General features: G+C 40.1%; 1 protein-coding gene across 1 annotated transcript in view; it reads right to left on the bottom strand.

The window, feature by feature from the left end:
* The window catches only part of frmd4ba (FERM domain containing 4Ba), a 35874-nt gene extending 27054 nt beyond the window's left edge, over positions 1 to 8820 (bottom strand). The window contains exon 1 of the mRNA XM_086040440.1: positions 8576 to 8820. The gene's annotated coding sequence lies outside the window, so the exon portion shown is untranslated. The remainder of the gene's footprint in view (positions 1 to 8575) is intronic.
* Positions 8821 to 17850: the final 9030 nt, after the last annotated feature.

The raw sequence follows: 17850 nt of genomic DNA, 5'->3' as shown, positions 1-17850 counted from the left end.
CTGTTGGGATGAGCTGTGGTAATACCCATTTAGGAACACCAGATGGGGAAATGTAGCTCCCCCATTTACAGTTTGAAAAAGAAAAGGCAAATGTTAAGTTGTGAATAATGATATAAAAATGGGGGGGTTTCAAATCACTATGCATCTGGGTGTTCATTGTTAGCTCATCCTTGTGCCCTTATTTTCACTTGTGAGACCTGGATTTGAGAGCTGCTCCAAATTGCGCCCCTCCTTTGTCTCTCACTCTCCTGAACGCCTGTAATAAAAGATCTTGATCTGTTGAGAATACAAGGTAGGTCATGCCAGGCAGATGTACTGCCAAGATCATCACACTTCCAGTTCCCCAAGCTCATCTCCAAATAGGATGGCAATTAGCATGTTGAGTAAGTGGCAGATTAATTGTTTTAAAAGAGGGAAAGCCTCCGAGTGAGTGAGTGAGTGAGTGAGGCGCAGAGTGAGCGGAGCGTAGAAACAGCTGTCATCCACAGGAGCCTGCAGCTGACAAGCTGCAGCACGTACTGAGACTACATCTGACAGGCTCAAAGCAAGACATGTGCTGTATGGCCGACACACTCACGCAAGCAAACACGTGCGAGACGGGTAACGCGCCTCACAGGACCTCGTTTGCACCCTTTCGCCAGGAGCTGGTGAAAGCCAGCTGTCAAAGATCATGATCCTGCCTAGGTGGACCATTTGTAGTCATACATAAAGAATAGAGAACGAAACATGAAAGTGGGCCATCTGTGTTCATTAATAATTTTATAACTGCGCATCCCGAAACCATGTTTGGCCACTGTCCTTGTTTACCGCACGGACATTTGTTGCAGACGCACATGTGAGCATAAGCCACACCGTCAAGAATTTCGCAGTAAATGACAGTAGGGATGTCAGTAATTCATTGTGAATTTACAGAAAATCATTACATGGCAGATGCTTTAGGGTCGTAGCAGGGAAGCCAAAATTTTGACCCTCAGGTTTAGGGAGATTGTAAATTTGCATTTGTTTCAAGGGAGCAAAATAATAATAATCCCTTGTGTGATCCGCGCTATATATATCATATGCCAAAGAAAGGGCCACATTCGGTCCAAATGACACAAGCAGAAATCAGTCCACATGATTTTGTTTGATTACTTTTACCAAACTTTCCTCAACCTGAAACACATCATGACCCACATTAAAATAAGGTCAACTGTTTAGATTCAGAGGTGATATAAATTAAGACCATTTGTTTAATTTTCGCCAAGGGGGGGAACTAAAGCTCAAGAGCCGAGTGTGTGTGTAGTCTGGAATTGCGTTCCTGCTAATCCTCCTTACACTGGAGTTAAAAAATATATATATCCAGTTATAATGATTTATTGGCTCCTCCTGACATATTTGAGCTGCCACACTGGGCTTCTCTAGGAAGTCTGAAGTTAATCAAGGCCAAAATTCTACTCTAAAACCAAATTTTCAAGTAGTAATGCAAATGAACAACTTCAGCATCTTAATCAAGAATAAGATCACTTCTTTACATTGGTCAAATGTGTAAAAATAACAGCCTTGTACTATTGGGGAATGACCAATAGTATTGTGTGATGAAATATGAAATTTGGACTTTTGGCCTCGTCACAGCGAATTACTGTTAATTTAGGGTAGTCCTTCTCAGATACTGGGGGGGCCCTCCTGGAGGGAGCGGTGCGATGCCAGGTGGGGCACATGTCAACATGCTTTTTTTTTGCCGACTGAGAATAACGTGTACTTGCACCTCCACTACAGTAGGTGGCAGTGGTGCTCTCATTGCCAGTGTGCAATTAGCTCTTGTTCGAGCCTATTAGCTCTAAGTTGTATTTTTTTTTTTTTTTTTTTTACAGTGATCATGCATAGATTTCTTTTCAGTTTTCCTTTCTGTTAATAAAGATACAGATTTGAACCCACAACCTCAAAACTGAGGCAGACGCTAACCAGTCGGCCCGAGTGGCTCACGATGTGTCATCATAAAGACCATTTGCCTCTCGTTCCAGTTTGCTACTTAAATAATTTGAATCAAACATCTGCGGACGCTCATTAGGCCCGACCACACAAGATCCAGATAACAATCCAGACAGTCGCTGTGTGGAAAACTGCCACAGCTCTGGGCCTACAACTGGAAAAATGGTTGGGGTTAGGTGGCCTTATGGACTGTAGAAAAACGTCAAATTGCCTTGAACTGTAATTTTTTTTTTTTTTTTTGGGGGGGGGGGTTGTTTGTGACATTACATTAGCCAATTATGCGAACAAAAGCCTGTCAAGTCCCTCAAGCAATTCGAAAAGATAACCAATGTTGGCTCACTGTGCACCTAACTTGATATTTCAAGGTCATTATGACCACAAATAAATTTGACAATAATAGAGAAATGCAGAAAGTGATAAATGCTCTTCATTGTTCAGTAATTGATAGTGTCATGTACAGCAAATTTCTCAGCTGTGCTTATTAGTCTTACTCTACCCCAGGGGTGTCCAAACATTTTGCAAAGATGGCCAGATTTGGCGGGGTGAAAATGTGTCCGGGCCGACCATTCAGCTTCCAGGTGCTTTAATTTTTCCACGGCGTTCGTTACCAGTCACCTTGTCGCAGTTTGCATGTTTCGTCTGCTAGTGACTCTTGATAGTGAATTCCTTGAAAACAGCTACAGTCTCTTAGAGAACTTGGCAGACGCAGTTGTTTTGTATTTCAATGAAAAAAAATGACAATTTCCACTTGCCCTCGAAGCAACGGCCCTCTCGGCCAACTTTCTTTTTCTTCGCTACAGTCATTATTTTAGAAAGTGGCTGGAAAGGGCCACACCGAAGGTCATGCAGCAAGGTCTTAACTCTGACACCTAACGCGAGTTTGAGAGTGGTGTGTTCGGAGAGCCAGAGCGCGCTCGGAGCGTATTTCCGAAAGCACCCGACAGGGCAGCAACAGGTCTGCTGCCATCTGGTGGTGAAATATAAAATCGCTTTTTTTTAAAATTGTGTATTTTATACTGTGGTCAATACTAGTGACGGGTCACTCATTATTAATTTTATGCCAGAGGCCGTGGGCCCGTAGAAATTTGATCACGGGCCACATTTGGCCCCCAGGCCGTACTTTGGACTGCCCTACCCTGAAGCATTACATTTCTTACGTTTTCATTTTAACACCAGCAGGAGAAGCTTTATGTTAGATTTGAACGCACCCTGTGAACTTTATTGACCATTTAGAACAATATTAACTTTGACCTTGGCAACATGTCCATTTTGTGTTTACATTTGGTTTTGGTCCTCGCTGTAAAAAGTAGGATTATTTGCCTTCTTGCTACAACTGATAAAAGTAAAGAAGCGTGATAAGAGCTAAAAACGGATCTAACTATTACTCATTTCAAAAGAAAACACTTAATTACATGTATGTGTTTGTCTTTTTGTTGTTGCTGATTTAATCGGAAACTGTCAATTCAAATCACTCTTACCCATATGAACTATGAAGCTGTATCCATGTTGCGTAGTATTGTCAGAGGGGTTTTACTAATTTCATTTTAGCCACACAGACCATCATTCATCCGGAGAGTTAAACTAATTACACTGTAATAATCACAGAAGCATATGCTCAACTGCCACCCACAATGCAACAAAACATTAAACTAAACTGATAAAGCAACAGCTTTCTCCACTGTTACATTTCCCAAACATCACATAATATGTGCAGGTACAAAATGGAAAGTGGTGTGAGGTTTACTTCCCTGTCCTTGTCAATTGTTCAAAAGGAGAAGATACCGTTATAAATAAACAACCACAATAACATGAGCTCGGAATAACCGCATTTTTTTAGGGGGGCAAATGATTAGATTTAACTCGCAATTGATGGCAGGATTTCATTCATGCTACTTTTTACTGACATGATGAGGTTTTTTTTTTTATGCATTTTATGACTCTTTCATTCAACCTGTCCTAGAGATAATTAAAAAAAAGAGAGAGAGAGAGGCCCACTCCACAGTTACCTGTTGTGAGTATTAAATGTGACCAATCCGAAGAAACAATGTATGGTATGGTTGCTGCTACAGAAAAGGTACATCGGGTAGACATGTGGAATCGCAGGCCAGCCTATATGTACTGTACTGTTTTTCAACACAACACTATAGTGTGGCTGAACACCTCCAGTACATCTTTCGTTTATGTTGGACCCGCAGGGTGCTTGGTTTCGGCCCACAAGGCAGGTGATAATGACTTCACCCCCCCCTTCACGTTGAAGCAGTGAAGGTTCTTCACAGGACAGCGACGATATACAATCATTGGTCATTCTTAGAAGATATTTTGTCCTGATTTGTTTTAGCGTGTTAAAATACATGACGATCATTAAAACAACAATGCCAGTGATTTGCCCTGCCTTACTACTACTACTACTTACTACTGTTGCTGACCCCTGAAACGCTGATAGAAAGTATATGGATGTGTGTGGGTGTTTGTATTTCCCATTACAGGTGTTAGTTTCCAGCATTAAACCGCTAAAGGCTCACATGAACCTCCATGGATGAAGAATCCTTAGCACTAACAGACAAACAAGCTCCACCCACACATCCACTAAATGATGCCCATGCACAAACATGAAACACTGATGTAATCCAGACAAACCTTAAAAAAAAAAAAATCAAGTCAAGGTGGAGGGGAAAAAACAGTAGACAGGAAATAACTGGACTTAACAGACTGGAGGGGATCGAGACAGAGAACATCCTGCTAGTCTCCAGGGTGACTCTCCACCTTGCCTCCATCTTTTCTGGCACATAACGTGAGAAACACTCACAAGAGGCCTTAAGCTTTGAGCTGTATTGATTGCTATTAGACCTGAGGCAGTGGAATTTTTCTGAATTTTTTTTCATTCATAAGTAAGAAGGTAATAATAGCAGCTCATCCCGTTGCATTCCCTTTGTACCTGTGGGATGGGGTGAGAGTGACAGACGTATGAGTGGGTGGATAGAACTACGCATCATAGATATGATCAAGATCAAGATATGCCCACCTCTTTTGTGGCTCACAACGCTCCAAGGCAAGTACTATTTTCTGTCTTGGTATTTTCATTTGCTTGCCTCACTGCAATTAGGTGCATCCCAAACTGACAAAGGCACATACAGTACTGTACCTGCAAAACAAAAATACTGCTTTAAATGAGTAGACTGACTGACCTTCTTGCTCTTGAAAAACACTGCTTTAAAAAAAAAAAAAAAAAAAAAAGAGCAAAAAGCCAAATATAAAAACAGTGAACCAGTCAGATGTAATTCTTAGATGTTGGTTTAAATTTTTGAGTGAGGTGCGCTGATAGCTTAAGGCTTTATGAGAGTTTGTTGTCAAAAAGCAATACAAAATCAAAGGCAACATTTTGTCACACATCAAATGATTAGAGGTACAGTGATTAATCGCTTGATCGCCAACTTATCGATTGTCAAATAATCAAATGTCAATCAATCGAAAATTATATTTTATAATTGATGCATCGTTTCGAGCTAAACATTAAATACTCTCCAAATGTTTATGTCCTCCATCACAGCAGACTGATCATCTTTGTGTTGAATCAAAATAAAACATTTTCTTTTATTCTTGGAAAAGAAAGATCAACATATTTTCCTGTTTTCCGACAATCATAAATAATTTATCTATGTGCATTTTCTACACTGTCAGTGTGCTTTTTAATGAAGAGATGGAAGGTAAAATACGTTTTTTTTTTTTTATCTGATTCATTGGTTGACAAAATACTCAACACATTCATCTATTATTAAAATAATTAGTGGCAGCCCTACAAATGAGCTTTAAGGTGTTCAACCTTTAAGATGCTGCTGTAATTCACAAGTGGGATGGAGCTCTTTAATTTGAGAGGAATGCATCCACAAGGAGATTATTTTAATGCTTTGTTCATGATATAGCAAATGGCTCCCTGGGGTATTACAATCTGTTGGAGCCAACCTAGGCCTGCTGCAACTTTTTTGTAGCGGGGAACAAAATAAACACAGAACATTACATAAGTCATTATTTACTGTCCATGTTAAAAGGACCAAGTCTCTCAGAAATTAAAAAAAAAAAAACAGCTTTATAAAGTCTCACAATTGTATTTGCACACAAGTAAATGTTGGTATTGAGTCATCATGCGTGTGTTTGGTTGACTCTTTGTTTAACTCAGGATGTCCTGTCTGGGAAGACAAAGCAGACATGAAACAAGGAAGAGCTATAGCGTCTGCCCACTGCTGAACTCAAATGAGGAACAGGTTCCTGTTGACACAACTTTTGGTGTGAACCACATTGACTGTGATTACATATGGACAAGCACTAAGAACATTGACGCTAATTAAGAAGAGACATGTTTTGTCGTTATTACATCCCTACCAACCTCTACACCCATGCCTGCTTGGGAAGGTCTGAATTGATTTGTACTGCTGAGCCGATTGATCATCACTGACCCAAAAAGACATGCACTGCCAAATAACAGTCCTCCTGAATGTGAATTGAGCTTCCAGCAAGAAAATACAGATAGAAGAATCTTATTTCTGTTTTCCATTTCTCGTACTTTGCTCACAATGGTGATGTCACTGTTCATAAATGTACCGGTAGATGCAAGTGCATTTGCGAACTGCGCTGAATCGACATTTGTATGTGATTTCACAGTATACGATATCAATTTTTGTTCACAATTTGAGAGAAAAAGTTATAAATCGGGTCATTCGTAGGTTGAGATACCACTGTAGTAAATAGGCCTTAGTATTCAAAATATATTACTGTACATGACAAAAACTGTTTCATGGAAGCAGAAGCAGATTTGGCTTCCTCTCTCCACATTTCAATTAAAAAGTGAAAGACATCTGTCAGAACCAGAAGGCAAGAGCAATATTCTTGCTGATGCAATGAATTGTACGGACCTGTGCGACAACAGTATCACATAACCCAACTGACAAAGTCCCCCATTTAACTGATCATTTAGTTGATTGTACTCAAAAAGTGTGGGAAAGACAAGGAAAATGCTGACTTATTGCACATGCAGTAATAGGGGTGATACGAATAATTGGGAACACCTTCTACAGTATATGCACTATAGCTATAACCTTGTTTACGCGGTGTGTGTGCGTGTGTGTGAATTTAGATGAGAAGAGGTAGGAAAAATGACAGAACAGATGAAGCCGATAAGTATATCTGTGGCTTATGTTATGCAGAAATATTCAGAGGTGCCAACCCATATCGTCACATCTCAGAAATATTCTGGATACTTCATCAGGTACATGATTTTGTCAGGAATATTTGTGTCTCAACCAAAAGAAAAAACATGCTACAAGACAAACCACATTAAATATTTTGTTTGTATATGTATATTTTACTTTCACAAAATATCGACTGCTTATTTGTTTTTAGTTCACTTTTGACTTATTCAATGCGTTCTCTCGGCACTTAAACGTTACATTTGGCACACTTTGGTATCTCTGACTATTATTTATGCAGGTTATTTTCTCTACAAAAGTTAATTGTTGTGATCGATTGAAGTAGTTAATTTGATATTTGGTAACTAAGCTATTTTTATCTCGTTGTCGCTAAGCTAGCTCCTTTTGTCTGTTGAGTCGCTAGAGTGCAGTTAAGTTATACGTTTAACGTAGCACATCTTGTAGCTAACTACATTTTACAAGTAGCTTCCCCAACTCAGGCTGTACAGTATGGACAAGGTTGTTAACAGGCCCTGATTGGCAAATACGGTATCCGTGTCGGGCCTCACAGCAGTGCTGGAATATTCCAGGGGCTAGCTTTATTGAATTGGAAGCACTGACCGCATTAAAATCAGCCGAACATCCCAGACTAAAGTTGACACAAAGCTGTGCTGCATTTGTAGTCTGTGTGCAAGAATCTCAGAGAAAGTACAGTACAGAGGAACAAACTGCTTACAGTAAACACAAACAAGATTGGGCCTTTGTTCCTCACACCTCCTGTCCCACGGAAGTCCTCCAGATAAACGTTGTCACAACAAATGAAAGTGGTGGGACTGGGGAAACCATGTCCACCATTATGAGTTGAGACGTTCTCAGTCCACTTTGTAAACACCTCCGCACCACACTATTTTTATTATTTAAAGTGACACAAGACCCATACAGGATATCACGTTCCTGCCTGTCCATTGTTTGTTTTGTCCAGGGAAACAGGATATTCACACAGTGCAAACCAGCTGACACGAGGAGCCTGAAAAGCCTGATTGTCGCTTGAAAAGCAAACCAAACTCATATTCTAACTTTCTTCTTTTCTGGGTGTTTATGGTGCATCACAACCATTACCCCCAAGCTGCTGTCAGTGACCAAAGCACTGATGTTGACATGTCAACAATTCCCAGCTGACAGTACAAGATACCTCTCACAATCCATGAGACAGTAACACAGAAAAGTCACATTTAGTTTTGTATTGGCGCATTTTGCAGGGATCCAATTCAAACAGTGGAGATAAAAGTCAACAAATGTGTGCGTGTGTAAGCTCAAAACGCTTTATCATACTGTGATATATTGCCTCCTGTTGCTGCAGTTAGTGTCAAAGCTAAGTGTCTGTGAATGCTCTCTAATATGACGAGGAGTAGCTAAACGTCTCTCACCTTGTGTCTTTTGTTGTGCTCAAATGGCTCTCCCACTTGTTATTGTTTGTGCTCACGAGGTGTCAGCCGGCCGACCACGAGCGTCGATGCGAAGAAACTCAACGCATGAAATATTGTCAGAATGAACGCACGAGTGAAGTTCATCGCAGATCGGACAGTTAGGCGCCAGGAAAAGATACCGGCCGTCTTGGCGTAACAACGATAGCAGTCGCGCTCACTCCAATCTGCCGGTGTTGTCCCATCATCTCTTCGCGCTGCCCCGCCCCCTTTTCCTCCTGATCCAGCTTTGTTGGCCAATAGAGGAGCGCTTTCTGTTGCGGGACCACAATCAATACAATAGGCAGTACATTGTCGAAATAGCAAGTAGACGAACGCTGAAGAACAAGTTCTTTATTTTCAGTCGCACATGGCTGCAATTGGGTAAATTGACGTAGTTTACTCATCATCTCCGCGAAAACAATTTTACTCATTTTATTAATCATGTGCAGCTGATGTACTTTTTCAAATTGAGTAAATTCAAAGGCTTTTTTTTTCATTGTTTGTGATAGCCTATTCGGTTATCCAATTAATTGAACCTCTGTAATCAATCAATCAATCTATCAATCAACCAATCAATCCGCATAAAATAATTGCATTTACTGTAAGTATACTCAAATGTATCATACTGTTTTTATTTTATTTTATTTTATTTTTTTTCATGCAATGTCAATAGGACTCCTGGATTTAGAGCATATTGCTGAGTTTGCAATGACTGCATTGCTAGGGAAAGGGAAGGAAAGGAGTGCCACGCTGATGAGGTTTCAATGTTGTCAGAACAATGGGAAAGCAGTGATCCACTGAAACTGCAGGAGCAAGGAAATGACCGGGATAAACGGTCAACTTGGATTATAAGGCACTTGAAGTGAGGGGAACAGTAAACATCCTCAGTTAGTAATTAAATTAAATGTACTATATAAAAGAACAAAAAAGCACAATAGAGAATAGTTTTGTAATTTGTTGGGTTGGGGGTTGTGGGGGTGTTTAGGCGCATGAGTTTGTGGTGCAAAAAGCTTTCAACAAAGCATCATGAGTCACCCAGTGGCTGTCTGCCCCTCCCCCATTTATGACGATTCCTGCAAGCTTAGCCCAGTGTGCAAATGACACAAAATCTCTGTTTGCCCCCTGCTCCCACTGAGATTAGCCTCTAGCTATTTTTCAGATGACACTTCGTATAAAATATTTTCTCGTAATGATGATACAGAACATCACATCAAGAGTGAAAGGTGTCTCAGCTAAATGATTTAGGGTTCTTTTTAATTTGGACATTTGTGTTCAATTTCAAATCATTCAAAATAAAACATAGAGCAGATAGTAAAATGATATGAACAAATGTAATCATCAAGGATCAAGAAATCATATCTTTTTATTGCCAAGGACAATTGTGTACACTTTTAAGGGGATTATCCTGCGCCCATGTAACAGATGTTAACACAGTAAGGTCAATCCTCCTGAGGGGGCCCCCTGATTGACACACTGTCCCAGAGTTATTGGCCCATTGTCAGTGTGCATGTTGTCCTTTGGTGTTCAGCTGCATATTAACCCAAACCCCTCCAGGGCAGATTAACTATGTTCCCATACCATCAGCCTTGACCTTGATGGACTAGTAATGTGATTTTTTTTTTCCTTTGTGCGTTGAGTGACACTGACTCTATGAAAAAAATCCATTGACACATTGCAGGAAACGTTATCCCTTTATGAGCTCATACAAAAGACGAGATGACCATTCGTTGGATCAAAAATAAGTGAGCTGACCTTCGTTCCCTTTGAATGCACTCACCAGAACTCTAAGCAAGTCAATTGTTGTGCCACCAGCCTTTATGGGACCCACACTTGGTATTTTTTTGTGTCTAGTAGGCAACTTTACAGACCAGGGAGAATATAATGTAAAAGTTATTTTCTGGATTTTTTTTGAGGATGAGGCGCAATATCATAAACAAAACTTGAATATTGCTGGTGTCACGCCCAAACTTCTTATTTCAAAATTTCTTCTATTTCATTTTTTTTTTTTTTCACAAATTGATCAGTCACCATGTATGGGTGTCACGTTTACAAATCATTGCACAATTTGAAGTGTTAAAAATGTCTCACTCTCTTTGATGAGGCAAGTTAATGACTCAGCAAACATGACATTTTTCGTTTCCTGGAGATGCAAGGATTTCCCCGGATGCTAGAAATACACAGAAAAAACATGTGGTCTCCCCCCCTTTTTTTACTCGCAACTTAATTCCACCAATATTGCATCATGCAGACCTCAGTTACTGCAAGAGGGTATAGCAAATATTACAATGCCACAGCGATATGAATCAGCTGACCAACAAGCGACCAGAATATATTATACATATACATTAACCTTGGACACCACAGCACACATGGGATTGCCACTGATTAGCTTCTCGAGCTAATACCGGCGTGCATTAACTGAGTTTTACAGTGGAAATAAGTAGTAAGTAGTAATAAATAAAAATAAGAGCATTTGAAATGGAATAGAGAATTTGAAGCACAGTGAGCTTTTGTAGGCACCATGTAGCAAAGAAGGCGTGTTTAATGATGGCCCAATCAGCGCACAACTTAATGCATGGCTAACATTATTTTTACTTACTCACTTACTTTTGACCAACATTACTCTGATATACATGTTTATTTGTTGGGTGTTAAGCAAAAACAGCATTTTTCTTGTCTCTTTAAATTCTAAACATGTACAGTGTATGTATATTTTTCAACTGCCTTCTTTTCAGGACTTTAATAAACCATTTCCACACTCACTGTGCTGCCAAATTTCCGAGCCTAGTCAATCTTGTCAACACACTGAATTACAAATCGCGTTGATTTAAACGCAATTGTTTTTTCATTGGCTTTTTACTGACGCCCTCTGGTGGCCATTTTTAGCAGAAGCATTAGTCCTGGAAAATAACTCTGTATCCAAACAGATGGCGACATCCCATTATTCGTGGTCTCGTTAATTAAATGACTGTAATAGTCCAGAAACCACATTTTCCATACTACACGTGTTCTTTTATATGGAGGCTACCAAGTTTTGGGGTGTTTTGTTGGCTCAAAAGTATCGCTCCATTTAAAATGTAGCAAATGTCTTACAGACACATGCACAAGAAGGTACAGTGGGAGGGACTACATGTGACTGATATAAACTTACCATGACAACTCCCACTTCGCAGCTATTCTACAATTTGGCAGTGTGCCTAATCAACATTCCTCACTTTAAGTTCATGCCTCACCGTAAATTACATTTAACGATCTTGCCTATTTCTTTCATTAAAAAAAAAAGTTGTAATGAATAAATGAATCTGTGTTTTATCATAACCAGGAAGTGTATTTCAGTCCATTGTCATTACACAATTTAATAACAATCATTGACTGATCTCCTATCTCTGCAGTTACGGTTGCAGAGGTAATTAAAATGCAGCTGAGATCCGCCCGGAGTTCCTCAAGGCTCTGGATGTTGTAGGGCTGTCTTTGTTGAAAATTAAACTAACAGTAACTAGTACTAGAACACTGCATACTCTCAGTTGAGCTATTTAATGGATGCCCGGAAGATCAAGACAGTGGACCCTTCTTCTTCCCGTAGCGGAAGAAGGCCAAATATATCCAGTTGGTTCGTACTGTTATCCTCCCTGAGCCGCCCCTCACATAGGAGGGCGGCTCTGCCTAGTCCATGTAACAATGTATGACTTCACAGTCTTAACTGGTTTCAACTAGATATGCATGCCATGCTGCAAATAGTTCGGAAGATGCCGGGCCAGGAGAAAAGGTCACAGCAGAGCTGCGTATTCGTCTATGCTTCAGTCCGTCTATGAGTGCCCGTCTATATTTCAGACCTGCGCGAGTCAGCCAAATGGTGTCCAGAACGGACTTTACCGGTACCACGTCACGCAGCCCAACAAAGAAAAAAAAAAAAAACACAGATGCAATGACACGTGTCCCATTTTGTTTTTATTTAATTGATCACCATGCTGTGCGTGTGTGTGTGTGTGTCTGTTGTTTTGATTTGATTTATTATTTTTTTAAATTTAGCGGCGTGTCTACTTGTGCAGCGCCTGCATGTAACTCGAAAATTATGTTCTCGACGTTGATTGGCTGTTGCCGACGAGGGACGGGCTGGGACGAGGAGGGTCGGCTGGAAACACCGCCCAGAATTTATAGACGGATAGATGATGCCCAGCTCTTTTTCACAGCAGCACAATGGCCTATAGCAAGTCATCTATATAATTATTTGTCCCAAATAAGACTAATCTTACACTCTAATTGTCAGAAACACAAGCATTGTTTAATCAGCAATTTATCTGTTCAATAATCTCAGGGTTGACCTGGAGCCAATCACAAGAAGGACGTATCACACCAAACTCCTTTCAACTCTGCCTTTCCTTGCATCTGGGTCATTTCAGCATGCTGAGAAAATGGTGCTTGCCTTTCCCTTAGATGTTTCAAAATATACTGTCCAAAATGTTACATGCAACGTTACACAAGATGCATCTAGAAAGAACAAAACAAAACCAAAAAAACAAAACAATCCATAGCCTTTTGGATCAGAGTTCCTTTTCTGTAACTCACTAATATGCTTGTCTTCCACTAGCACTTCCAATTCCATCACTTCCAACTTAACTTTGTGGTTGTGGAGCCATACCTAAAGCACAATAACGCTCTTGAAAATACAGTGGTCTTCAAATCTTTAACACCTGTTGTCAACAGCGCACGCAACCTATTAGAGTGATCGAACAGGCAATTTGGCGTGCGTATTTTGGGATCTTAGTAAAAGATCGGAATCTTAACAATCGTAGCTCACGCGCAACACGCCAACCAGCAACGTGTTCAATCCGTTAGGGTGAGCATGCGATTTCATGACCGCTGTTTGGTATCTTAATAAATCATGCCGCATGTCTCTTGGCTGGCCAGGGAATGCCTCAGGATCCCCCGGCTGTGTAGGGGGAAATCGGCGCTTCCCGGCACAGGCTGCTGTCGTTATTAGCCAACCCTGGATGAGTGGACCATTGATGAATGGATGTAGTGATGTATGTATAAAAGCAAAACCCCAGACCCCCCCCCCCTCCAAAAAAAAAACAAAAACAAGGGTCATTTTACAAATACTTTCTGAATTATGCTACAAGAGTATGACCTTAAAAATAGCTCAAAGTTGTTTTTCCCCACAATGTCATTTCTAGTTTTAACATGGCATTTCGGATTTTGGATCACACACACAAAAAAAAGCTGAAAAACGGCACAACATCTGTATCCAGCATTTGATCTTCTGAATAACTAATTATCGTCGATAGGGAACACAACATGGACCTTTGAATCTCCTTCTGTGCGTAAACAAGTAGCCTTGTAACACGTTGCATCCTTGCTTATTAATCAGTAAAATGCATTTCCATGCTTCCAGTTATGGAGCGGAGAAACACAAGGCGGGGCTTTGGGGCGGCTGTCCTGCTTGAAGCAAAACACATTTGCCACGGCTCATTTTCTTACGCCACACAATCCGTGCTAAATGCTTTCATTTGATTGCCCAAACGTATGAGTTTTTGCATTGACCCTGCAGTTTTAATTCCAATCGAAAAAATAAGCAGGTGTCAAATACAGTAGTATCGTCAAAAAGAAGAACTGCTATATTGTGCTGCTATAACTGCTATAAGACTCCTGCTATATCGTGAAATGAATTAAGGGCAGTTCACTAATCTCTACTCACGCAATTGGAGGAAGATGATACAACGGTCTGGAAAATACAGCACACGTTTTTAAACTTCAGCATTAAAATGGCTGAATCACAACCCATGCTTCCTGTTTTCAGTGGCACGAATAGCACCACAAGAGTAATCATTTGGCACAATTCAACTTTTTGAAAGACAGCTGAAACTTGCTCTTTGTCACGTTTATTACCATGTTCCAGAGTCACAAATGACGGTTTGACATCATTAGCTTACAGGATATAAATAGCCCAAAAGCAGTTACTCGAATAAGAGTTCAATGAGGACACTGTGTGCAATGAATATGTTTTTTGTTTCACGGATAATTTTGCGACCACTTTAAAATGGTATGTTAGGCTCACAGACACATATGCAAGTACTGAGCCTATGTGGATTTTATAGACTTCTAAAAGATATTACATTTTCTTTGGTTGTAAATATATTTACCGCCCCATCCCGGACTGTAATGTCCTTCAGTGCCTATGAGGGAAGGTGAGCCTCACAATTTGACGACCACTGGTCTAGGGCAGGGGTCCCCAACCACCGGGCCACTTTGGACCGGGCCTCGGTGGGCTGCACAGATAAAAGAAAAAAAAAAGAAGAAAAAAAAAGAGGTACAGTACTTCCGGTTTATTTATTATCCGAGGCTGAAAAACATTTTATTTTGAAAAAATTCTCTCCGTTACATGCATCTATGACTGACTTGTAACGCATGTCAAGTTGTCTCCGTCGTGTAACGCTAATATTAAATGCACAAACTAGCAAATGAGTAAAATAAACAGACGTTTTAGGAAAGTTTCTCTCCGACCCCCGGGCCCCCCCGGACGGGGAATAGTTACAGGGCCACGAAGATAGACTTGTATGAACCGGTCTGTGACAAAAAAAAGGTTGGCGACCACTGGTCTAGGGTACCACCTGATAATGTTGATCACCTCATCCCAGGACAGGCTGAGCAATTAGGAGGTGTGAAAATTGAAATGCTGCAATGGAAAAACCAAAAGTAAACTGGTAAGCTCATGAAACTTCCTTGAAAAACTAATTATATCATGTCCTCCCTCACGGTCACTGAAGTGGAAATGCTCCCCGTTGCAAAACACCAAGCCAGTGGACTTCCTTCCCTAAAATACAAAAAGGGGATTCAACATAGCGTCAATTTGCCTGAAGTTCCAACATGGTCAAGTTTTGAAAAAGGTTCTGACTCCTCTTGCAGCAACAGCGGTCAAGTGGCTTATTTGCTTCACTGTCTAACATGGAAATGAAAAGGTAAGATTTATTTCTATATTTTAAACCCTTTTTGTTTATTCTTCCAGTCAGCTGAGTACGGCATCCTTTGATTTTTTTTCTGTATTACTGGTGCATTAATCAGAGCCTCAATCGCTATGTTGTGCTTGACATTCCAACAATCCCACATCCTAACAATTAGCAACACATTTCTTGTGTGTCTGCGCCAGCAATACACACTGTTTGTGTGGTTTTGACTGAAACAACTGTGTTATCGGGGAAACAAACCAAATGCACTTACTCTTGAGCGCACGTTATTTCGGAGAGGTGGGTTGTATGCTATTATTCTTCATCTTTTTTGGTATTTTGACAAACGCATGGTGGCAGTAAACCAGGGAACTGTTTCATATTTTTGAGAGAGAAAAAATTATGTCATTTATCAAAATCAGCTCTGGGTGACTGGTTGACCTTTTTTTCCTTTTTCTTTTTTAAATCTTAAAAGATTTTTTCTCCATAAGAAATATAGAAATAATGCAGTCCATGGCCTTCATAAAACCTTTATTAACTGTACAGGTAAAGTTTTATTAAGAAAAAGTGAACATTCTTACAACATGAAGAACGGTAAAAGACTCTCCCAAAAGTGACAACTCGTATGCTGATACTGGAGTCTTGCAGCTTTCAATGCAAATCCTATTTTAAATATATATTTTTCTCTCTTTACTCTGTTCTTCTCAGACCATTAGCCTCGTCCTTCTTTTGGAATAAGAGCCACAAAAAGTCAAAGTAGTGACAAAGTGTCTATTCATGCAGTTTTGCTTGGGTGTGTGAATTTTCGAAATATTCTGGTAGTTTTTGCATCTCAATGAGCTGCTTCGCTGTAGGAGACTCAGCTATGGTAATGCTACCGCTGTCATCTCAACAACTTTACAGCCCTTGTTATGCCGTGCATGTTAGTCAAAATTGAGATATTGAAATGGCTAACAAAGCAGCTTTTGACTCTCATCGCCCACTGTAGCAAATCCATCCAGAAAGAAGTTTGACACGGCTGGCTTAGAAGAAGGCACACAGCATCACTGTCATTGTAAAATCTCAGCTCTTTTTACCACTGAGTTTTCAAACCAACAAATAAACGGGTCCAGCTGCAAGTTTGCACAGCCAAATGCAAAATCATTCATTTAGTATGGAGCGTTCCTAATTCAAAATTAAATCGGTAAAGAAAATGTGTTCAAGCCGAGGTTAGAAACACCACAATGTATAACATGCTTGTAATATAATGCGCCGTCTCATTGTGAAGTAAAATACGAAAAAATACAATTCTATAATATTATTTTATTATATCATATTTATTGTCGATTTTCACACTGAACATATTTAACAAGAAGGACTAGTAATAAAGAAAAGGTCAAAGTGTGACCGTTTGAAGAGGAAGTCAACCCAAACATATTTTTTGCAAGAATATGTTCTTTGCAGACCCAATAGTTGAAACAAGGCATTCGGATAAATATTGCGTATGTGGAATATGAGTTAATCCACCCATTTTTAGCTATTGCCGGGGGCGGCCATTTTATCACTTCTGTCGACTGAACATGACATCACAGTTGCTCAGGGCTGCCCCCCTGAGATGGCTAGATTTTGCTGCTTGACTCATATTCCACAAACGCAATATTAATCAGAATGCCTTGTTTCATCTAGTGCCTGGCATCTGGCATCATCAAACACAAGTATTGGAATATGAATACAATTCAATTCAAAATTGACTGGATTGAATAAGACTTGGAATGTAATTGCAAATCTGCAACACCAAGCCTGTGGCTCATTGATTTAACCAAATTTCGGCATTCTTAACAACAACAATATTAATACTAATAATAATGTATCTAATTCATGAAGCACTTTTTTGTGATGCACATTGAAGGACAAAATGTTTCAGTCAAGATTCAAATCAAACTTATTTATATAGCCCTTAATACACAAGAAAGTCTTAAAGGGCTTCACATGCCCATAGCTGACAGCATAGTAACAACATCCCTTGATCTTAACTCCTAAGGAGGGCAAGGAAAAACTCCAAAAATCCATCTGGGGTAAATGAGAAACCTCGAGAAGGGACCACAGATGGGGGAATCCCATCTTGACTTGACTTGACTTGACTTGAATAAGTCTTTAGTCGTGTTTTAAACACTTCTACTGCGGTAGCGCCTCAAATATCAGTGGGTAGGGCATTCCAAAGCACTGGTGCGCGAATAGAAAATGCTCCAGAACCCGCAGAGTTGTTTTTGGCTCTCGGGATCACTAAAAGGCCAGCATTTTGTGAACAAAGGTTTC

The sequence above is a fragment of the Filicampus tigris genome, chromosome 9 (genome assembly GCF_054856515.1).
Source record: "Filicampus tigris isolate MCC_2025a chromosome 9, RoL_Ftig_1.0, whole genome shotgun sequence".
In the NCBI taxonomy this organism is placed as follows: domain Eukaryota; kingdom Metazoa; phylum Chordata; class Actinopteri; order Syngnathiformes; family Syngnathidae; genus Filicampus; species Filicampus tigris.
Note: the sequence above shows the minus strand (reverse complement) of the source record. Positions and strands in the feature narration are given on the sequence as shown.